Here is a 21,224-nt window from a genome sequence, read left to right as displayed (position 1 = left end):
CATTGTTGTCTGCCATTGTAGTGTTGGGCAGCGGCAGCTGGATGTGAACAGTGCGTAGCGTTGCGCAGTTGGAGGTGAGTCGCCAGCAGTGGTGGATGTGGGGAGAGAGATGGCGGAGTTTTGAAATTTGTTATACTGGATATTATGAACTGCTATATACATTATGACTTTTGAACACTATTAAGGTAAATACATTGTTTGTTCTCTATCAAAATCTTTCATTTACTAACTATGCCTATCAGTAGTTAGTGCCTTCAGTAGTTTGAATCTTTTATTTAGCTGGCAGTAGTGGCGCTCGCTGTATTGCAGTAGTTCGAGTAACGAAGACTTTTGGTGAAGTAAGTGATTTGTGAAAGGTACAGATTAATGTTAGTCAGGGCCATTCTTTTGTAGGGAGTTTTGAAAGTCAGATTGCGTTGCGCTAAAAAATATTGTGTGTCAGTTTAAGCTAGTCCTGTACTATTTTTCTATGGGGACGTTTCATGCTGTACACCTTGTCTTTAATATAGCCCCACCAAAAGGAGACGCATGAGTTCAGATATGGAGAATATGGCGGCCAATAGAGGCTCACGCCAGTGGCGTCTTGGTACCCCAGAGCCAGGATGCCCTCCCAAGAGTGCTCCTCTAGAACATAAAATACTCTACGGCTTCGATGGAGTCGAGCTCCGTCTTGCATGAACCACATCTTGTCAAAATAAGCAGCACTTTGGATAATGGGGATGAAATCATCTTCCAAAACCTCCACGTACCGTTTGGTAGTCACCGTACTATCAAGGAATATCGCACCGGTTATTCCGTGAGTGGACACTGCACACCACACAGTCACCCTTTGAGGATGAACAGACTTCTCTATCGCGAAATGCGGATTCTCAGTCCCTCAAGTGCTAATTTTGCTGATTGACGAACCCATCCAAATGAAAGTGGGCTTTGTCGCTTAAGGGGCTCCGGAACGCCCTATACTTGCAATGTTAAAATAACGCTTATAAATTACATCTTTCCTCACAAAGTATTTGAGGTAGGAAGTTGAACTTTTTACAGATTATTTATTGGAATATGGGCTACAACTTAACACAGGGATTTTACAAAATTTTAGTTCAGTTATCAAAGATGATTTTTTTTCAATTGTAATGAAAATTCACAACATTTTTTTGCAATTTTTTATTTATATATTCAAAAATATACAGTTTTTTGGAAAAAGGCTATGTTAAATTATGCAGAAGGTACTGTGTAACATTTACTGAAAGTTTGAAACAAATATGTTTGGAAGATCCTTAGAAAACATGTAATTAGTATGAGAAAATAAAAGTTTTGGGAATCGAGCGACAAAGATTGGATTAACTTTTTAGTGCATTCCAGGTCCATAGGATGGATTATCTTCATCCTCTGCAAACTCCTCCTCCAGCTTCCTCTTGGTCTTCCTCCTGTTTACTCTTGCTTGTATTTCTAGACTCTTTACAGCCCTGTCTGCAGCCCGAAGGCGTTCCTTGTCTAAAGCAAGCATCGCTCGTACCATGTTAGAATGTTATTATTTACAGTAATAACACATACCTTTGGCTTTCCAACATTTCTCCTTTTCTTAAAAGCCTTCAGAGGATTTCTAATAACTTTACTTTTACTCATTATTATACTTCAACAAAACAGAGACTCAAGAAACAGAATTAATTACGAATATTTTCGAGATAACGACAGAGTAAATAAACATGAAACAATCGACAATCACACCAGCGATATATATTGAACCATCACAGGTTAGCCACAACACATACTTTATCTCACATCACTAAAATGTACCTGATGAACACGGACGTTAATAATAACACCATTTGACAGCAGTTTAACAGCGCCACCGTGGGTCACGCCCATGTAGAACACATTTCAAAAAAAATTTAAAAATAGTTGTAGTATTCGGAATTGAATAAATTATATATCTATTAAAACGTAATAGTCTGCAGATTCAGAAAACGCAAAAAAGTAAAAATTGAACTTTTCATGATTTTGAGCCTTTCCGGAGCCCCTTAACCAAATAACAATGCGCATACTAATTGCCATCATGTTCCGCCGCCAGCCGTGCAGTTAGAGGGTCCTAACGCAAACCGTTCAGAAGTTATCACGATTTTATTTCATACAACTCAATAATTGTCACCCTTAACCTGCACAGATAAAACCTGCAAGAGAGTCTTGGTCGCCTGCTAATAGGGATGCAGGGAAGGAGAAGTGTAAAAGTGATTGCCTACCTACAGGGGTCTAGAAGTCTCCACACGGGTTTTCGCTGTACAGGTGGATTTTAAAGTGTTCAACAACCGTGGGCGTATGGCACTGAGGGTGTTGCGGAACTGGGGGTGGGGGGTGGGGGGGTGGGAATCTTAGAGGGACCTTTTCCGTTTTTAGATTACATTAGATTAGGTTCATTTTTCGTTCCATAGACCCAAAACACGAGATGATTCTCGTGGGTGTGGAACATGCCTGAGCCGTGTGCGGGTCGTGTTCGTGCCGTCATTTCTTCACATCATGTCTTGGCGGTACTGCTTTCTCGTTTCTTATTCGAATTACTGGCGTCACTAAGTTTCTGGCTTGCCTGGCTGCTGCAGCGCTCATCTATAAGAGCACTGTCGTATTATCTTTGGATAGCGACCGCTAGTATTTCCGGTTCGTCGTGTCTCTGGAGTTCAGTTTGGACGGAGCAACAGTGAGGTCCGGACAGCTATGACTCGCCCGACCGTTGCCGGCACACGTGACTTCAGTGGCGACGACCTAGGTTGGTCGTTCGGTCGGTCGTCTCATCGGACGACGTGTATTAGGTTGCCGACCGCTTCTGGGTTCTCTGTGTGTGTCGATTTGTGATTCCTCCTAGGTGTTCCACAGTGTTTTATAGTCTGATTTAAACTAGTTGTCACTTGACGTTTGCGCTGTGAAGTTGCGGCGTTGTCACGTCAAGCATTCGCTGGAGGCAGCCGCCTCAGCGCATCGCTACCCCCGGCGATAGAAAATCGTTTTAAAGCCTGTATCTTCCACAAAAAGTAAGTAAAAAATTTCAAACCCCCATATGATTTATATCTCTACAATGTCTCTCAATATGTCAAATATCTATTCTTAATTTTAATTAGGACAAGAGTTACGTTACCAGAATGATATTTTCACTCTGCAGAGTGAAAATATCATTCTGGAAACATCCCCCAGGCTGTGGCTAAGCCATGTCTCCGCTATATCCTTTCTTTCAGGAGTGCTAGTTCTGCAAGGTTCGCAGGAGAGCTTCTGTAAAGTTTGGAAGGTAGGAGACGAGATACTGGCAGAAGTGAAGCTGTGGGTACCGGGCGTGAGTCGTGCTTCGGTAGCTCAGTTGGTAGAGCACTTGCCCGCGAAAGGCAAAGGTCCCGAGTTCGAGTCTCGGTCGGGCACACAGTTTTAATCTGCCAGGAAGTTTCATATCAGCGCACACTCCGCTGCAGAGTGAAAATATCATTCTGGAAACATCCCCCAGGCTGTGGCTAAGCCATGTCTCCGCTATATCCTTTCTTTCAGGAGTGCTAGTTCTGCAAGGTTCGCAGGAGAGCTTCTGTAAAGTTTGGAAGGTAGGAGACGAGATACTGGCAGAAGTGAAGCTGTGGGTACCGGGCGTGAGTCGTGCTTCGGTAGCTCAGTTGGTAGAGCACTTGCCCGCGAAAGGCAAAGGTCCCGAGTTCGAGTCTCGGTCGGGCACACAGTTTTAATCTGCCAGGAAGTTTCATATCAGCGCACACTCCGCTGCAGAGTGAAAATATCATTCTGGAAACATCCCCCAGGCTGTGGCTAAGCCATGTCTCCGCTATATCCTTTCTTTCAGGAGTGCTAGTTCTGCAAGGTTCGCAGGAGAGCTTCTGTAAAGTTTGGAAGGTAGGAGACGAGATACTGGCAGAAGTGAAGCTGTGGGTACCGGGCGTGAGTCGTGCTTCGGTAGCTCAGTTGGTAGAGCACTTGCCCGCGAAAGGCAAAGGTCCCGAGTTCGAGTCTCGGTCGGGCACACAGTTTTAATCTGCCAGGAAGTTTCATATCAGCGCACACTCCGCTGCAGAGTGAAAATATCATTCTGGAAACATCCCCCAGGCTGTGGCTAAGCCATGTCTCCGCTATATCCTTTCTTTCAGGAGTGCTAGTTCTGCAAGGTTCGCAGGAGAGCTTCTGTAAAGTTTGGAAGGTAGGAGACGAGATACTGGCAGAAGTGAAGCTGTGGGTACCGGGCGTGAGTCGTGCTTCGGTAGCTCAGTTGGTAGAGCACTTGCCCGCGAAAGGCAAAGGTCCCGAGTTCGAGTCTCGGTCGGGCACACAGTTTTAATCTGCCAGGAAGTTTCATATCAGCGCACACTCCGCTGCAGAGTGAAAATATCATTCTGGAAACATCCCCCAGGCTGTGGCTAAGCCATGTCTCCGCTATATCCTTTCTTTCAGGAGTGCTAGTTCTGCAAGGTTCGCAGGAGAGCTTCTGTAAAGTTTGGAAGGTAGGAGACGAGATACTGGCAGAAGTGAAGCTGTGGGTACCGGGCGTGAGTCGTGCTTCGGTAGCTCAGTTGGTAGAGCACTTGCCCGCGAAAGGCAAAGGTCCCGAGTTCGAGTCTCGGTCGGGCACACAGTTTTAATCTGCCAGGAAGTTTCATATCAGCGTACACTCCGCTGCAGAGTGAAAATATCATTCTGGAAACATCCCCCAGGCTGTGGCTAAGCCATGTCTCCGCTATATCCTTTCTTTCAGGAGTGCTAGTTCTGCAAGGTTCGCAGGAGAGCTTCTGTAAAGTTTGGAAGGTAGGAGACGAGATACTGGCAGAAGTGAAGCTGTGGGTACCGGGCGTGAGTCGTGCTTCGGTAGCTCAGTTGGTAGAGCACTTGCCCGCGAAAGGCAAAGGTCCCGAGTTCGAGTCTCGGTCGGGCACACAGTTTTAATCTGCCAGGAAGTTTCATATCAGCGCACACTCCGCTGCAGAGTGAAAATATCATTCTGGAAACATCCCCCAGGCTGTGGCTAAGCCATGTCTCCGCTATATCCTTTCTTTCGGGAGTGCTAGTTCTGCAAGGTTCGCAGGAGAGCTTCTGTAAAGTTTGGAAGGTAGGAGACGAGATACTGGCAGAAGTGAAGCTGTGGGTACCGGGCGTGAGTCGTGCTTCGGTAGCTCAGTTGGTAGAGCACTTGCCCGCGAAAGACAAAGGTCCCGAGTTCGAGTCTCGGTCGGGCACACAGTTTTAATCTGCCAGGAAGTTTCAAGAGTTACGTTAATTTGTTTGAAACGATTTAAATTCTCGATTTCGCAAACAGCTTCTAACTTATCACGTCATTACTGAAAAACTATTGGTGCCACAGCAAAATATTTTTTTTCCATTCATTAACAAAATAATGCACTCGGCAAAAAATCCTTAAAAGTTTTCGTAGTGCATCACGTTTCTTGTATATAAATTTCTGAAAACAGCATTTTTAAGCAACCTTATCAGTGCTGAACTCGAAACAAGTATGACGTTTAAAATCTTTATCTCCTATAAATATTATGTAAATATTTTGAAATTTACGTACAGTATCGGTCTCAGTGCTATGTATAAGCAAATCAAATATCTTTTCTTAATTTTAATTAGGGCCGTTGTTACATTAACTATTGAAGTGTGAGAAATTTTCGCGTCCGGAAAAGTTTTCTTCTTTAGATTGTAAATCTCGAAAAGTATTACACACATTGAATAACATCTTGGTGTGTATACAAAATGAAATAGAATTAAAATTCAATCTAACTTACCATAAGGAGATGACGAGAGCTGGCCAAACAGTATTTCTTAGTCTCACAACAAGAATAAGAATAAATCGAAATAAATTCACAAACACACTATTTAATGGCAGTAAGTACACTACACACTAATCAGACAATGCGAAAACACCGCTTAATTCAGAGTCAGAGTCAGTGGAACTATCAGTCTCGCTGCTCGTATTGACAGATATAATCAAGTTCAAATGGCTCTGAGCACTATGGGACTTAACATCTTAGGTCATCAGTCCCCTAGAACTTAGAACTACTTAAACCTAACTAACCTAAGGACATCACACATATCCACGCCCGAGGCAGGGTTCGAACCTGCGACCGTAGCAGTCGTGCGGTTCCGGACTGCAGCGCCTAGATCCGCTAGACCACCGCGGCCGGCTATAATCAAGTCTTCGACACTTTGTTGTAAGATACCTTCATCGTTCCATGCGTCCTGTATCACTCCTTTCACGTGATGTACTACCTTCTGCCAGTCTTCCAATGTCACAATTTCCACTGCCTCTTTCAAAAGGCGTTCCACTTCGCTTAATGTAAATTTCTTATTTCCTGCAGCAATATGCCGCTTAACCTGAGCCCAAATCAGCTCTATTGCGTTGAAATGGCAATGGTAAGGAGGCAATCTGAGCACCTTATGCCCGTATTTTTTGCTACTTCATCCACAATGTAAATCGGGTTCTTTGGCTTGTTTTGCGATACAAGTTCTAATAATTCTGCCCTTGTAAAATTATTGTCGAACTGCACCTTATGTTTCTGTAACCAGCTAACAATGTCGTATTTCCTCGTTGCCTTTGTGGGTGCTTTGTCTTGTATTACTGAATGATAAGGAGCGTTATCCATAACAATGACAGAGTTTTTTGTTAAGTTCTGAAGCACACAGTCTTCAAACCATTTCACAAAAGTATTGTGGTTCATCTCTTCGTGGTAGTCGGAGGTCTTATTTGAACTGAATAGCAGCAGACAATTTGGAATGAAACATTTTGAATTTCCGGCATGTGCTACAATTATCCTTTTTCCTCTGCCTATCGGAGCTGCCATACTTCCGCTGATGGTACCGTCTGTCCAGCCTTTTTTTTAAACTGTGTCCTGCATTCACCCACGTTTCATCAAGCCAAACGATATCATCAAAATTTGTCCCCAGTAATTCTCTAAGAAAGCGGCATCGCCAGGCTGCAATATCTTTTTCCTAGGTGTCTCCAATTTAGATGAGTCACTTGAGCCTTCTTTTATGAATTTCTCCTTGCAGATTCTTATTACTGATCGTTCGCTAGCTTGCAGAGCAGCTGCAGTTCGCTCCACCACCTTACCCAAAGGAACGAGAGGCCCTCCTGCATCCCTCTCTCTCTCAAAATACTACCTTAAGGAACACACGTATTCACGCGCCTGACTGCGTATAACGACGCCATGTCCGCCACTTTTTGTAGGTTTCCGAGGAGTGTGCAGCCTCGGCCTCCCTCTCTTGCGACTGCTTTCATCAGACATCGTAAACACGCGAAGCTACAAGTCACTCAAATCCATCACCCGCACGTCTGCAACGGCTCACTGAGGACTGGCGGGCACAATGCCTTAGTCAGCTCGGCAGAGCGAAGTGGCAACGCAGTGGCAGCCGACAGCGCCGGCTGCCATTGGTTTATTGGTGGCGGGAGCCCTGCAGCCCGTTGCCTGTCAAGTGACAACTACTTTAAATCAGACTATAGTATTGTTTGAGTTGTTTGTTTAATTGTTTTCGCCGAACCGTGTGTTGCTTGTGTGGTTTTGACTGAGCAGTTATTTTAATGCCGTTTGCGTGCTGGACTGAGGTGGTCAGTTGGTTGGGACGGAGCAGCGAGGAAGTCCTCGTGGCGCGAGCCAGGCTGCGACCGCTGGCGGCGTGCACGTGCTGTCAGATCGTGAGGCGCTAGTTGCGAGAGCGACAGAGTTCGTTGCCCACCGAGTGATCAGTTAACCTGTTATGAAACATCAACTATTGTGACATCTCATCGTTCATTTGAGGGTTGTTGCTCCCTGGGCTGTTCGGGCTAGCAGCAACATACGAGATGTTGGAGTCGGCGAAATCTTACAGCATCTAATTGTGATTAATTATTAAATTTGAAACGTCCCCTTAGAACAATTTATACAAGACTGTGCTTAAACTGACACACAATATTTTTTAGCGCAACGCAATCTGACTTTCAGAAATCCCTACAAAGGAATGGCCCTAACTAACATTAACCTGTACCTTTCACAAATCACTTACCTCACCAAAAATCTTCCTTACTCGAACTACTGCAATACAGCGAGCGCCACTACTGCCAGCTAAATAAAAGATTCAAACTGCGGAAGTCACTAACTACTGATAGGCATAGTTAGCAAATGAAAGATTTTAATAGAGAACGAACAATGCATTTACCTTAATAGTGTTGAAAAAGCATAATATACATAGCAGTTCATAATATCCATTCTGTACTCAAAAAATCCGCCATCTCATTTCCCACATCCACCACTGCTGGCGGCTCACCTCCAACTGCGCAACGCTACGCGCTGTTCACATCCAACTGCCCAACACTACAATGGCTGACAACAATGCAAACTAGCCACAGACTGCACACAGCACAGCCAGTGATTTTCGTACAGAGCGCTACGTAACGTTGCCAATAAGAAAACATAAACAGCCTACTTACATAGCCCCCATGCTCCCCACAAAAAATTTTACAAATTGTTTTGGGCAGTGGCCAATAATGATTTGATAAAATTTTTCATAATTACAATAACAAAGAAATCAAATGCACACACTTATTGATACAATGTTCGTCAAAAGCTAAAATTTTCTCACAGTCCATAAGGACAGTCCAGATCATTCATCATAATAGTAATTACAGTTTTTTTTCACGAAGTCTCATTAGTAAAAGAAATTGCACACAGAAGTAGTGGATTTCCATGCAGTCTTGAAGAAGCAGTGTTGTCCTTCCAACGGAAAGAGAGTGCTGACTCTTGACATGCTGACAGGTAATGGGCCACAACAGAGCAAATCGACGTTTTGGTAGGTAGGTCATCACAGAGTGGACCCACTGTAGTCCTGGTAGAGAGTATGGTATTGGTGGGCCACCAGAGGTGCAGACCCACTGCAGTCCTTGTAGAAATAATGGTACTGGTGAGTGAGCAAAGGTGTAGACCCACTGTAGTCCTCGTAGAAATAATGGTATTGGTGGGCCATCAGACGTGCAGACCCACTGTAGTCCTTGTAGAGATGGCCAGCAGCCATCTGCTGCGACTGTGCAGATGCACAATCACCATCGAAGAGTCTTGCAGAGAAGATAGCAAGTCCATAAACCACCACTTTTGCACGCACAAAGTTTTTGGAATTGTCCTTAGAAGTCTTGCAGACAATATAGCAAGTCCATAAACCACCACTTGTACACTCACGAAGTTTTTGGAGTCGCCATATGAAACGTCCCCTTAGAACAATTTATACAAGACTGTGCTTAAACTGACACACAATATTTTTTAGCGCAACGCAATCTGACTTTCAGAAATCCCTACAAAGGAATGGCCCTAACTAACATTAACCTGTACCTTTCACAAATCACTTACCTCACCAAAAATCTTCCTTACTCGAACTACTGCAATACAGCGAGCGCCACTACTACCAGCTAAATAAAAGATTCAAACTGCGGAAGTCACTAACTACTGATAGGCATAGTTAGCAAATGAAAGATTTTAATAGAGAACGAACAATGTATTTACCTTAATAGTGTTGAAAAAGCATAATATACATAGCAGTTCTTGAAACGTCCCCTTTGAACATTTATACAAGACTGTGCTTAAACTGACACACAGTATTTTTAGCGCAACGCAATCTGACTTTCAATAATCTCTACAAAAGAATGGCCCTGACTAACATTAACCTATACGTTTCACAAATCACTTACCTCACCAAAAATCTTCATTACTCGAACTACTGCAATACAGCGAGCGCCACTACTGCCAGCTAAATAAAAGATTCAAACTACGGAAGGCACTAACTACTGATAGGTATAGTTAGAAGAAAACATAAACAGCCTACTTACAAATTGACTGTTACTTGCCAGTGAAGTGTACCAGCGGTATTTTCTGCCCTGTGGTCGTTAACGCCCCAGTTACCTTCCCTGGCCGTTAGTGTTGTTTTCTGGCAGTGTGCCTTTCCTGGTCGTGTTGATGCTGTCCAGCAAGGCGTTTAGTTCGACAGACTTCAAGTTGTTTGGTTCATATTTTGCTTAGTGTGGTTATTGTTGCCTTGGCTAGTTGTAGACGCCAATTTCTGAAAACGTAGTGCTCTTAGTATCCTCGTCCTCAGCAGATATTTTTTATCGTTGTGCCATTGGTCGGATGGAAGGGAATTAGTTAAATTGTTGGTCGGTCCTTGGGCCATCCCTAGTTTGGGGTGCCATCCGATTATTTAACTTCAACTCTTGGCTGCCTGTCTCACCTCAACTTACGTTTGAGCTACCTTCTCAGGCCGACCCTTGGGTCACTTCTGAGCACCACTTGTTCTGTTTGTTTTAGATTGTGATTTTCATTTTAATTTGAAGTATTGTGCGGAGTCTTCGGCTGTGTATTAATTCAGTTCTTTTTCAATTTTACATAAAGGCCTTCAGCCATGTTAAATTAAAATTTTGAAGATTGATTTCATTAAAAATTGTTTTTTCCTTAAAATTTGTTCTACCTGAAATTGTTTGGAATCAAGGCCCTAAGCCTTTAGTTGTTCGGTGTGTTATGTGTGGGCTTCAGCTGAGGATTTACGTGAACCACTTGTAATATGGCCTTCAGGCACGTGTAGTCTTCAAAGGAAAATTTTTTATAAGACGGAAGGGGTTTATTTAAAATTATTTGTCTGTTCAGGCCTTCAGCCGTTGTTTCAAATTTGTTTGTGGCCTTCAGCCGTGCAATAAGTTAATATTTCTTTAATTAGGCTTTCAGACATTCTGTTGTAAGTTTAAAAAGAAATTTCTTGGTTAGAAGAATTGTTTATTAATGTGTTTTAATTATTGTGGTCCTTCAGGGGTGTATTGTACGCCTTCAGCCGCTAATTGTTTTCAATTGCATGTTTTTTTTTTAAATTTTTACCTTCTATTTTTGCATTTGATTTCTAAGCCAGACCTTCAGCCGTTCTTGTTTTTGGTGTGGTTTTGGGCCTTCATTCCAGAAAGCATCTCATGTTTTCTTTAACTAGGCCTTCAGCCGTATTGTCTAATTGTGATCTTTTAAAGCAATGTGTAAATAAGTGGTTCTTACAAAAATAAAGTTGTGTGTTTGATTGTGCAACTCACAGTAACTGTTTACGGCCCCATGCACTATCTTAACCTTACCCTGTGACCTCTGTGAGTACCTACCAACAAGGTTTCAATGTCAGAAAGTACAACACAAAAAACACAAAGCATCTCAATATAATACTTACTGCCCTGATCATTTGTCAGGAGACTGCCAACCTATGTGAATACAATGCTGTAAACTGGAGCAGCTAATATTCACAGAATTAATACGCTGCCAGAATGAAACATTGTTATACACTATTAATATTTTGTCACACACAAAATACTTAATCTTGAGTGTTGTGACCAAGTGGCGTCAAAACCGAAATCTAACACTTTTTACTTAAGCTGGCCTAACAGTCTCTGTTCAAATATTCATGTATAGAGAAGATCGAATGCCTATCAAAAAGTCTTTCAATCTCTATTTAAACCGTGCTTTATCTGAAATCAAGTTTCTAGTGGTTGCTGGAAATTTATTGAAAATGCGTGTTCCTGAATATTGGATGCCTTTTTGGACCAAGGTAAGTGATTTTAGGTCTTACTGATACTATACATTGAGCTATTAGTTGGAAATAGAGATATAGTACTAGCTACAAATTTCTTTAGGAATAAATATACTGAGAAGCAGTGGTTGGAATACAGAGTTCCTTGAACAGGTTCCTACATGATGTTTTTGAATTTACACCACAAATGATTCTTATCACACGCTTTTGCACCCTACAAACCTTTGCTCGGTTTGATGAGTTGCCCCAGAATATGACCCCTAATGACGTATTAGAATGAAAGTAAGCAAAGTATGCAATTTTTTTTGTACGAGTATTTATATCTCCTACATCTTACATCATTCTCACTGCAAATACAGACTTGTTTAGGCGCTTAAGCAATTCTGTAGTGTGCCCTTCCCAACTGAACTTATTATCGAGTTGTAAGCCCAAAAATTTAACACTGTCAATCTCTTCAATCTGCTTGTCTTCATAAGTTATACACATGCTGGAAAAAAATCCCTTACAGGTTTTGAACATTCACGTATGTGTCAAAGTAGCACCCCGTCCCCCTGTCATCACGCCACACGAAGATGCAAAACAACATGACTGAAAAAGCATACGCAGCCTTTGCTTCGCATCGCGTTTAAATTTCTTCGAATCGTTGTGACCGTTACCTTGTGGTTCCTCACTGTGGACCAGAGTAAAAATAGCTGTCGCACTCCTCACTAAAAGGGTGCGAACACTATAGGTGCAACTGCTGGACCACGTTGTTTTCAGAGAAGGGTTGAAGCTTACGTGAGACGTAAGCAGTGTCAGAGTTTGTCAAGAACGTCGTCCTGTTGCTTCTCGCACGGTGACCTGCCGTTCCGACCGCAAAAATGTCTGAGAAGCAACGGCTCATGGGAAAGGAAGGTTCCATTGAAGGCCAATACGTCACCCCCTTACGCCTTCTCGTGTCGATTCTGAGCATTGGTGTGTCTGAAATGTTTTCCTCGGGCACACATAAGAAAACTGCGTGAATTAAACGTTGCGCGTCGCGGTTCTGATCTCCATCGCAAAGGCGTCAAAAGGAGGGGTAAAACGTGAATAAGCGGGCGGTGCGACCACCCTCCCGCAGTGTGTAACGTGGACGGTGGTGTCGAGCAGATTCGTGCTGAAATTTGGTGCCAAAGTGACGTCACTAGTCCAGCTTAAACCTCATATGAACTTCTGAGCTCTGGCCGTGTGACCCGCACGTGTCGATACTTCGCAGTTTTAAGCGTCGCCGAGCCAGAGGATGACATCACACCCCACCCCGGTGTTTGCAACATTACTGTAAAGTTTGGAAGGTAGGAGACGAGATACTGGCAGAAGTAAAGCTGTGAGTACCGGGCGTGAGTCGTGCTTCGGTAGCTCAGTAATCCACCAACGAGCCCGACCAGACACCGACGGAGAGCGCCTCGGACGACCCGCCGCCTCGGCCGGCCATTGACGCCGCTCCGAAGATGCCGGCGCAACCACACGCTGACCCTGATCTCGGAAACACGATGGAGATCGACTCACTCATCGTTCCTACAGCAGCCTTTCTGCCAGAACGACGCGACTCCCTTCCGTCGTCGGACACGGAGGGTCGCACAAGGAAACAACGTTCCCCGAAACGTCGCAAGCGAAGACGTCTCACCGTTTCCGGCCAAGAGGAGACGTTACAAGTCGAGGAGGATGTAACCGTCGACCAGCACGAGGCCTCAGAACCCGCTACTGCTGACGAAGACGTAATGAGCGCGGAGACATCTATCGGTGTGCCTGCGCCCCGTGCTGACGCTGAACTAAATCATGAACGTCCCACAGGCGACACTACACCACGCACAATTACATCATCTTCTGCAGACAAAATGGACGATACACCAGTTTCCGCTTCCACGGCGTGGCACGAGGAGGAGGTCACGGAGCAGGAGCCGTTACGGGACCCTGCGCCGTCACGGCCGCACCACTAATCATACTCTCCCCAGACTCCCCTGCGGGCCAGCGGCATAGCGTTCCGCTGCGACGCCCACACCCTTGCGCGGACGGCGGAGTGGACCAGCCTCCAGCAATCCGACACCAGGCCTACCGGATAGCAACCATCAACACCAACAACATCCGTTCCAAGGTGAAAATCCGCCTTATGCAGGAGATGTTCTGGGCTTCGGATATTGATTTCGTCCTTCTACAGGAAGTTCACTTGGCTAGTCTCCCGGATATCAATGGCTATACCGCCCACGCCTCCGCGAGTGATCCTATGGGCCGCGGGGTGGCCATCTACGTCCGCCACGGGATTTCTGTGACCGATGTCGCCTTCCTTCCATCAGCTCGGGGCATGGCACTCACTGCCATGGGGACACGCATCATTAATGTCTACGCTCCCTCAGGCACCGACCGACGGCATGAAAGAGCCCAGTTTTATTCCGAGGAAATCGCTCCCCTGTTTTTAGGACGTTATGACAATTGCCTACTAGGAGGTCACTTTAACTGCGTTCTGCATCCTAAAGATCAGATTTCCCACTATACTACATGCCAGGAGCTACGTATAGTGGTGCGAGACCTCCTGCTTCACGATACCTGGGACGTACAACACGGCGACCTTTCTGGCCATACCTTTCTTACAAGTCATTCCGCAAGCCGACTAGATAGGATATATGTCTCACAAACTCTTAGATCTGCGATACGGGGCGCCGAACGCTGGCCGCTGGCCTTTTCCGACCATTGCGCTTACATCTGTACGGTCCTCCTTCCGCCGCAATCAGTATGGCGCAGCCGTGCGCCATGGAAACTCAATACCTCACACTTGCATGACCTGGCGTGTCGCCAACAAGTCACTGAAACGTGGACAGCCTGCGAACGACGCCTTCCCCGCTACCACTCGACATTGACATGGTGGTTGGACTGCGCCAAGCCGGCGATCCGGAGGACACTGATGAGATACGGGAAGGACATGGCCGACTGGCATCGCACCACTGTTGACTTCTATTACGCGATTCTCCGAGATCTGGATGCTCAACCGCCAACCCCGGACAACCAGTTGGAACGGCAAAGAACTAAGGCGAAGATAATTGCGCTGGCACGCCGGAAACTGCAAGGGGTCGTGATACGGACGCGGCGCCACGATCGCGCGGATTTAGAAATTCCATCCATGCATGATATAGTGTCCGACAAACGAAGGCGTCGTCGGCAGATCATCAGCACTCTGACCACGCCTCATGGTACGCAGGTGACCACTCAGAATGACATCGTCCGCACATTCGTCGAGCACTACCGTCGTACTTATAGTGATGACGACGCAGAAACTGCAGCAGACGACTCCATTTTGAATTACGTCACGCGCACCCTCCCCCACACGGAGGCGGATGCTTTGACAGTGGCGGTCACGCTAGACGAAGTCAACAACGCAATCGCCAAGGGGGCAGTCAACAGATCGCCCGGCATTGACGGCTTACCGTACCTTTCGGGACCTCATGGCCCCACGGTGGACGACTATGTATCACGAACTGATAACATCTGACCAAGCAATCCCACCCGCCTTTGCTGAGGGCATCATTATACCAGTCCACAAACCAGCCCGTGGTTCGATGGTCACGAGTTACAGACCGCTCACCCTCCTCAATGCCGATTACAAGATTTTCGCGCGCTTACTGGCAATGCGGCTCCGAACTACACTCCCTCATATCCTCTCGCCAGAGCAAACGACGCCTGGCGGACAGATTAACATACAGACTGCCACAGGGGAATGCCGCGACTTAATTGCGATAGCGGCGGCCTGCAGGCTCCGGGCAGCGGTCGTCGCTATAGACTTCGACAGCGCCTTCGATAAAGTGCGTCATCTTTTCCTGTTTTCGGTGGCAGTCCGAATGGGCATCCCCCCTCCGTTTCTCGACGTCATCCGGCGTCTTTACGACAGTGCCAGTTCACGTGTCCAAGTCAATGGACGTGTAGCAGGGCCGGTACCTATCTGCCGTTCGATACGGCAGGGGTGCCCCCTCTCTACCCTCCTGTATGCTATTGCCCTTGAGCCCCTTATTGGGGGCTTGACGACCAAGCTCTCTGGCCTCACCCTACGCCAACACACTTTTCGCTGTCGGGCATATGCTGATGACCTCCTCCTCCTCATTCGCTCCGGCTCTGAGATTCGGGATGTCCTCGAATTGATTACCCGTTATGGGGCTGCCGCTGGCAGTGCCATGAATGTCGCCAAATCTTCTGCAATGCACATTGGACGAGGCCTCCAGGAGGGTGAAGTGGCACCCCTGCCGCTTGTGCGGACTTTCCCGTACCTGGGTATTACCTTTACCCCCACGGTCACACGCATGGCGGCAACGAATTTCCGTCGCCTGTTACACGTCATCCGCAACGACGTCCGCCAGAACCTTTTGCGCCGCCAGGACACTCTTCAACGGGTTGCGTTTATTAATCTTTATGTGGCATCAAAATTGGTTCACATCGCGCAAGTTCTCCGTCTGCCAACTGCAACTGCGTGCATCCTTCAGGCGGCTTTTGGCTATTATCTCACGGCTGGTTCAATGTTTAAAGTCCGTTATGAGACACTTACCCTGCCCTCACGGTATGGTGGCGTCGGGCTCGTCAATGTCCGTATGCGAGCTACAGCCTTGTACATGAGTACCATGAGAAAACAGTGGATGGGCCAGGGTACATCTCTAACACGCAGCTTGCTTGAGGTCCTCCTACCTGCTTCCACCTCACCACCGGTGTCTGTCGGCCATATCGTGCCTCATTTGTCCCATATTTCGACCTTTTTCGTCGACTACAGTTACATACATACCAGTCTCCCAGATACACGCCCACCTAGGACTAAGGATTTTTACAGCCTGTTGCTGCGCTGTGTTCCCCAGAATGTGATGGAGACCAAACACCCCTCCATCCAGTGGCCCATAGTGTGGACTACCGTCCACTAGCCCTTTCTCCCTACGAACGTCCGGGCACTGTGGTATCACATAGTCAACAGGAAATTTGCCACGAAGCAGCGCCTGCACAACATTGGCTTGTCAGAATCCCCTCTTTGTCTCCTTTGCCAGCAACTGGACGCTGATGAACACCGTCTGACATGCGCCTCATCGCGAGATGTATGGCGCTTCGTGCAGCAAATCATTGCCTGCTATCTCCGGGTGCCACCAGACACAGTCGAGCCTCGAATGTTTCTATACCCGGAGGACCGACATTTTCCCGCCGCCAAATGTCATGCTATTACGTGGGTCAAAGGGTGGGCGGTCGCTTATCTCTTTCATGAGGGACCTAAATCCCGCCTCGACTTCTGGACCTATTTACGAACAGCCCATGCAGCTCTCGAAAACACGCCACGTTACCGAACATTATTTGCTAACTATCTTCGAGCGGTCTTTGTTAGACCTCCACTGAGTTGGGGGGTGCCTGGCACAGAGGGCACCCACCCCTCCTCTCCCGGCGGTGTCTGAGTTTCAACCGCCTCCGACCTATTCTACTTCTGACCTCCGCGGATGGGAGAGCGCGTCGCATATTGCGCGGCTTTTATTTATTTTTGCTTTTCCTTTTTCCTTTCTTTTTCTTTACCCAGAATTTATATTTCATTTTCTCTTTCGCATATGTGTTCCCATAATTTCATGCTATTAGTGAATATTACAAACACACATGCAAATAAATAAATAACAGCGCCTTCCACTACTGTTGATTCCTGTTTCTCCCACTTCCCTAAGCACCACAGGCTCGGTGGTGGTGAGGGGGACACTGTGGCCAGGCCTCAGGTTTCGACCCCTGCCCACTTGCCCCCCAAGCCCCCACCAGTCCACTAAATATATATATATATATATATATATATATAAGGCAGAGAATGTAAAAAAAAACAAAAAAAAGTAAGTAAAATAACGGCATCAAACTTCCCGAAAGTTCAAAATAAATGAATGCTACGCTTATGAAATTACAAGTTAAAAAGTAAAAAAAAAAAAAAAATCTCATTCTGGAAACATCCCCCAGGCTGTGGCTAAGCCATGTCTCCGCAATATCCTTTCTTTCAGGAGTGCTAGTTCTGCAAGGTTCGCAGGAGAGCTTCTGTAAAGTTTAAAGTTTGGAAGGTAGGAGACGAGATACTGGCAGAAGTAAAGCTGTGAGTACCGGGCGTGAGTCGTACTTCGGTAGCTCAGATGGTAGAGCACTTGCCCGCGAAAGGCAAAGGTCCCGAGTTCGAGTCTCGGTCGGGCACACAGTTTTAATCTGCCAGGAAGTTTCATATCACCGCACAGTCCGCTGCAGAGTGAAAATCTCATTCTGGAAACATCCCCCAGGCTGTGGCTAAGCCATGTCTCCGCAATATCCTTTCTTTCAGGAGTGCTAGTTCTGCATGGTTCGCAGGAGAGCTTCTGTAAAGTTTGGAAGGTAGGAGACGAGATACTGGCAGAAGTAAAGCCGTGAGTACCGGGCGTGAGTCGTGCTTCGGTAGCTCAGATGGTAGAGCACTTGCCCGCGAAAGGCAAAGGTCCCGAGTTCGAGTCTCGGTCGGGCACACAGTTTTAATCTGCCAGGAAGTTTCATTACAGAGGAAAGCTGAGGGCACCATTGAGGCAAATTTCAACCGTACACGACGCAACTTGAGATAATTACAAGACTGTGAGGTGTATTTCGAGACGAGACATTCTAACAACTTTATTACACTGAAGCGCCAAATAAACTGGTATAGGCATGCGTATTCAAATACGGAGATATATAAACAGGCAGAATACGGCGCTGCGGACGGCAACGCATGTATAAGGCAACAAGCGTCTGGTGCAGTTGTCAGATCGGTTACTACTGCTACAATGGCAACTTATCAAGATTTAAGTCAGTTTGTATGTGGTGTTATAGTCGGCGCACGAGCGATGGGTGACAGCCTCTACGAGGTAACGATGGAGTGGGGATTTTCCCGTACGACCATTTCACGAGTGTATCGTGAATATCAGGAATCCGGTAAAACATCAAATCTCTGACACTGCTGCAGCCGGAAAGAGGTCCTGCAAGAAAGGGACCAACGACGACTGAAGAGAATCGTCCAGAGTGACGGAAGTGCAACCATTTCGCAAACTGCTGCAGATTTCAGTGCTGGACCATCAACAAGTGTCAGCTTGCGAACCATTCAACGAAACATCATCGATATGACCTTTCGGAGCCGAAGACCCACTCGTGTAACCTTGATAACTGCACGACACAAGCCTTTACTCCTCGCCAGGGCCCGTCACCACCGACATTGAACTGTTGATGATTGGAAACATATTGCCTGCTCGTACGAGTTTAGTTTCAAATTATATTGAGCGGATGGAGGCGTACGGGTATGGACACAACATCATGAATCCATGGACCCTGTATGTCAGCAGGGGATGTTCAAACTGGTGGCGGCTTTTTAATGTTGTGGGGCGTGTGCAGTTGGAGTGATATGGGACCTCTGATACGTCTAGATACGATTCTGACAGGTGACACGTACGTAAGCATCCTGTCTGATCACTTGCATTCATTCATGTCCCTCGTGCATTCCGACGGACTTGGGCAATTTCAGCAGGACAATGCGACACCCCACACGTCCAGAATTGCTGCACAGTGGCTCCAGGAACACTCTTCTGACTTTAAACACTTCCGCTGGCTACCAAACTCCCCATTAGCATATCTGGGATGCCTTGCAACGTGCTGTTCCGACATCTCCACCCCCTCGTACTCTTACGGATTTATGGACAGCCCTGCAGGATTCATGGTGTCAGCTCCCTCCAGCAGTACTTCAGACGATAGTCGAGTCCATGCCACGTCGTGTTGCGGCCCGTCTGAGTGTTCGCGGGGTCCTACACGATATTAGGCAAGTGTACCAGTTTCTTTGGCAACGGCCTTGCCGCCGTGGATACACCGGTTCCCGTGAGATCACCGAAGTTAAGCGCTGTCGGGTGTGGCCGGCACTTGGATGGGTCACCATCCAGGCCGCCATGCACTGTTGCCATTTTTCGGGGTGCACTCAGCCTCGTGATGCCAATTGAGGAGCTACTCGACCGAATAGTAGCGGCTCCGGTCAAAGAAAACCATCGTAACGACCGGGAGAGCGGTGTGCTGACCACACGCCCCTCCTATCCGCATCCTCAACTGAGGATGACACGGCGGTCGGATGGTCCCGATGGGCCACTTGTGGCCTGAAGATGGAGTGCTGTGTGCTGTGTGTACCAGTTTCTTTGGCTCTTCCGTGTATGTTCGACATTAACGAACCTGCCTTTTTGAGAAGTAATTTTAACGTCTTCTTTTCTTATCAGTCCTCTTAATTTCCAGCACACTTCAGTAACGCCACGTTTCAAATGGTCAATTGTCATCTTTTCAGGGCCATGATTGCCCTGTCTCACATCATTCTCCATCACTGCATTTTTAAGTCCTACCACTGTTACGACTGCAGTCTGGTTTCTGTACAAGTTGTAGACAGTCTTCCGCTCCCTCTAGTTTGTTCCTGACAGCTTCACAACTGGAAAGCGTAAAAACTCGTAATGTTCGACACTGAACTCCTGTCGAGCTTCTCCGTGACACTTTCGCGATTACTAAACGACCCCGTGAAGAAACGCGCCTCTCTTCTTGGATCTTCTCCATCTCTTACATTAATTACATTTTGAAAATGTCCTAGATTTCCAAGCTACACTTCAAAACCGACAGTGAGAGTGTCTTTCGTGGTGAATTGAATTTCCTTAGCCTCTTTTCTGCCAGGCAACTGCTCTACCTTTGCAACTTGTGCGTGGCCATTTGACTTTATATCGCTCTAAACAGTTTCTGTTAGCTACTAGGTAATTTACTGTGTTACCTTCTCCAGCGATTTTTCACGAAAAGTGAAATCAAACTTTGGTAGAGGGAGGGGCGAGGATGGCGAGAAGTCATCGGTTATTTGCGCTCCATAAACTTCGTTTGTTTACGCTGAGGACTGACTGTCGTTTGCAGGTTTTTCAGTGTTTTGCCACAGCGTTCTGGCGCCTTGCTATACATCACAGCATCGTTTGCGAACAGTCTCATGGCACTTCTAATGTTGCTCATTACGTCATTCGCATATAATGTAGCTAGTAGCTGTCCTATATTAATATCTTGGGGTACTCCCGACAACAAGAATCCAGTTGTATTTCCATTTCTCCACATTTTTTCCCTCGTTGTGCTACTGGTTCGCACATAACCTTCAAACGCCGGTCACGAACCGCCAAAATGACAGCTTTTCTCTTCGTGCGAAAGTCTTTGCTTTCCGGTATCGTATTTCCTGTGCACTGCACGACACATTAATTGAAATATCACTGCCCAATGGGTGTGATCTTGCATTAGAAACTAGTGAAATGGGCTGCGTATTTAGAGTATACTGTAGCTAATCTATGTATATACTCAAATTTTAAGTAACTGTACCTTGGTGGGATTGAAAGCTCAAGTGTCGTAGCATACACGGAATTAGTTAAAATAATTAAAATAACAAAACAGTCAAATCTGAAATTCCAGACTGAAAATTAGAGTGAAAAAACAATATTAATTATATAAAAAACAAAGCTAGTACTCCAAAAGTGAAGAAAACTATATTCGCAACTTACAATTGGGCAAATTAGGGGAAAATAGTATGAGGACTGACTGCTTCATTTTTGAAGATCATCTGTGACTGAAATGTCAGAGAGCGCCATACGAAACAGAAATTCTTCAAAAAGAAATAGCAGAAGGAACAGACATCCAAAACACGTTAAAAAATTACA

The sequence above is a fragment of the Schistocerca cancellata genome, unplaced genomic scaffold, assembly GCF_023864275.1.
Source record: "Schistocerca cancellata isolate TAMUIC-IGC-003103 unplaced genomic scaffold, iqSchCanc2.1 HiC_scaffold_732, whole genome shotgun sequence".
Classification (NCBI taxonomy): Eukaryota; Metazoa; Arthropoda; class Insecta; order Orthoptera; family Acrididae; genus Schistocerca; species Schistocerca cancellata.
The sequence above is the reverse complement of the archived record's forward strand: the minus strand, read 5'-3'. Positions refer to the sequence as shown.